Genomic DNA, 4041 nt, shown 5'->3' with positions numbered 1-4041 from the left:
TCCTTTTCCCTGAAATTTTACGGATAATTTTTTTCTGTTTAGTTTTCTTTTCCGAGTTCTGTTTCTTGTCACATAGTATTGTCTCGAGTGCTCAGAAATGATTTTTGAGACTCTTTCATGTGGATTGACAACTTCCTTTGAGGACTGAGTCATTTCCGCATTTTCACTTTTCGGACACAATGCACTATTTCGTCCTTTCCCTATTCTGTCTTTTTTTCGTTTGTCACTTTGTTGGCATAACCTCACCTTTCATGCTCAGAGTTGGTTTTTGACTTCACATGTCTTTATTTTAAGTGGTTTCCATGAAATACGTATCTTTACTTTTGCAAGAAAGTACTCTGGTTGCTCCCGGTGTCTATAGGGGCATGGATGCACAATTCTTCAGAATCTTTTTCTTTTCTTGGGGTGTTTTTCATAAATATCTTTTGAAGATATTTTATTTCAAGGGTTTCTAAGAAAATATTTTTGAAAGATATTTTCATTCTGGGTTATTAGTGCAGTTAACCCTTTTTGGAGGGGCCATTGTGCAATTAACGAAAGTTATTGCAAAAATACCTCGTCTGGAGCCTGGATCCTCGTACGGGATTCATTTTCACATTTCGTCGAATCATGTACTCTTAGAATTTCTTTCTGGTCGTTTTTCTCCAGTTTCAGAGTTTCTGGACCCGGTTGTCGCCAAACTTGTTCGGGGCATATCTCTCTTCTCGGGACTCGATTTTTAATGCTGTTTTTTTTGTTATTCATATTTTCTCATTTTAAATCTTTTTCGTTCACGGAGTTTTGCTATTTGAGCGCGTCTGCTCAAAATTCACTTTTCCGAACTCGGCGGGACCCTTTCGGGGCACTTTTAGGGTTCTCCTATAAATAAAAAGTCATAAATTGAAAAATCAGATTTTCTCTCATCTTCCCCACTCCTTGGCCGGCAGCCATGGCAGCACCTTGGGCTGCCACATTCTCTCTCCGCATTTGAACCACTTTTCCTTGGTGAAAAGTCTTCGGCCTTAACGTTTATTGTTCGCCTTGACGCCGCGCACCTTTCCCCTTTATTAGAATCTATTTTTGACCATTTCTTGAATTTGGGTTTGAAGTCAATTTGTGATTTTCATGGGGCTTCTTGTTCATCGTGTTGTCCCCGACAAAACCCTTCGGTATCGTCGGATTCGGAACACTTTTATTTCGGTGGGCCTTTGAGTTTTTCATCTCAAATCGAGGTAGGGGTGTTATAATTTATTTTCTTGTTATATTGCATGCTTGTGATGCATATACAACTTGTTTACATGTTAGGATATTAAATCTAGAACTTTTGATTAATTATTTTCTAGTATGAGATTTGATTTTCCCGGCTGCTCATAACTTTGTTTAAACATGTGGCATGATAGAAGATTACCCCTTAACAGGTTGATTGACATATATTAAATCTAGATCATTTGGACAAGTAACGAAGATTTTATTTAATATTTATCTTGAATAAAATATTAAATCATGTGGCCTTAACTAGCTTGAAATCAATATGTGTTAGCATATTATATTAGGCCCTAGCATGCTCTTCAACATAGGTGAATTTGAGAGTAATCAGACACATTTAGAAATCTAGTAATATTTAATTAATTTGATTGATTAATTTATTCCGAGTGAACTATTCACTCCATTAAAATTTTGACTTAATATACTTGATATGCATGTCATATAGTTTCACATATATTAAATCTAGAATATTTGATTTGCTTTTGAAACTTTTCATTTATTATTTTTCTAGTATTAAAGTTTAATACTCATGGCCGTTTCTTGCTTAGAATTCACTTGTATCATGTTTTTAAATCAAGTCTTGACATGTTGTATAACATATATTAAATTGAAATTATTTGGATGAATTTCAAAATCTAGAGATTTTAATTAAAAGAATTAATTAAAATTCATTCAATGGTTCCATGAGCATGTTTAAGTCACTATCTTGGTATTCATGATTTCCTTGACATGTTCCTTCACGTGTATTAAATTGAGAATAATCGGATAAGTTTGAGACTTACACTAACTTGTTTTTCTTGTATGGAACATAGTTCACTTATATGTAACTTGTATTCCATGGCACTTTTAGTTTTTCATCATGTAACTAGACCCCGTGTATCTTGGTTTCATTAATGTACTTAATGAACTTGCATCATTGTCTTGGAACGATTTAATTACACATGTGTTGCTTAGTAGGTAATTGAATCATGTATCTTATACTGATGGTATATGTACTTCAATGGATTTCTTATACTATATATCTTGGTTCTAATCTATATAGATGCATACTATGATTTCTTGACATTTCACATGCCATTATAGTTGAATACTTAGGGCATGACTTATGTGTTTCAAAATCTTGGTTGTGTGAAACGTGGTTAATGCATTTCTAGTATTTTGATAAAATCTTGACTTACACAACTTGTTGATTTTGGAACTTGGAATATCAATCAAGAATTGACATGGCTAGGACTAGGTTCTAGTACGGGGGATTGTCCCTCTAAACTATAGTGCGCACTAGGGGAAGGTACCTGTGGGTTAGTAGCCATAAAGTGATCTCAAGAATACGGTTTTAATCCGGGCGATATCCGAGTTTCCACATTGGTTGATTTCACTCTTTAAATTTCAAGTTGCTATTCCTTGAAGATTTAAACTTGTCGTGTATGTGAAATACTCCAATCTTGTTTCATTGCATAGATTTTATGCTTCATTCGTGATTTTATTCCTTAAATTTCAAGTGTTGCATTCATTGAAGATTTAAGACTATTTTCGTATTATATGGAGTATTCTATCCTTGTTTAAATGCATAGATATTATGCCTTATTCTTTATTTCATGTATAACTCTTTTCATGTTTTATGGAATGTTCCATCCTTGTTTAGTTGCATAGATATTATGCCTTGTCATTGATTTCTTATATTACTTCTATCGTGTTAATTGGAATGCTCTAATCTTGTTAATTGCATAGATATTATGCCTTGTTCTTGATATCATGTATTACTCTCAATCATGTAAATTGCATTTGATAATGTGATCCTAGTATTCTAGTATTCGTCTTATCGTGTTCTTGGATTATCCCAACTTGACTTGTTTCATATATGTATATATATCATGATTCTTGTTGCTTATACTCTAAGGTAGCTTAGGATGCTCCCTGAGTCTCATCTTAACATAGATGTTAGGTGGCATGACCCTTTTGAACTGTATCATGTTAGTCTAAAAATCTAAAAGAAATCGAGTCATGCATGCTCATTCTCTACGAGTAAACTTGTTTACTCACCCCAAAGTTACTAGGGTTTTGATTAGGTACGAGGACTTGGTTCGTGTTTCTTATCATGCTTGGATGATTTGTAGACTTGAAGATTTCAATTCTTGTAAAGGTCGACTTGAAATGCCATTTATAGCCATTTTGTCAAATGTGTATATTTGATTCCAAACTTATATTATGTGCTTAAGCACACTTTTTGGTATTCATTCTATATATATGATATGTGGCCAAGGGCTAAACTTCATTTGTAATCCATGTATATTGAAAAATGTAGAATTTTGCCTTTAATGAGAAAAACATGAAAACTTGAGTTTCAATATGTCATTTTTGTACCGGTGTGTGCATTGTGTATGTAATTCATCCTTTAGCATTCATTTACCATATGTGAGGTGTGACCAAGGGTCAAACACCATTTAGTGTTCATTTTTGCATTTTAGTTCACATATTGCATTTTTGGGCTAAAATAGTAGAAACCAAGCCTTTAAGGGTTCATTTTCAAATCGGGTTGTGTAAAGTGTGTTCCAGCAACTCTACTAGGTCTCATTAATCTTGTATGAAGTGTGGCCAAGGGTCAAACAGTCATTTGAAAGCATTTTATAATTTTAGTTTTCAAATTTCTCTTTTCTTGTTCATTTTCGCCTTTTTGGCCGTCGAGGGGTCGAATTTTGTATCGGCGGTATTTTTAAGCCATAGATCATTGTAGCACGTCCTAATAAGTAAGTTACATCCGCGTGCATGATCGTTTCCGGGAAAAACCCTTTTGTTTGT

This window comes from Cornus florida, unplaced genomic scaffold, assembly GCF_030987335.1.
Source record: "Cornus florida cultivar Cherokee Brave unplaced genomic scaffold, ASM3098733v1 CherokeeBrave_3.0.0_Hap2_Chr05, whole genome shotgun sequence".
In the NCBI taxonomy this organism is placed as follows: Eukaryota; Viridiplantae; Streptophyta; class Magnoliopsida; order Cornales; family Cornaceae; genus Cornus; species Cornus florida.
The sequence above is the reverse complement of the archived record's forward strand: the minus strand, read 5'-3'. Positions refer to the sequence as shown.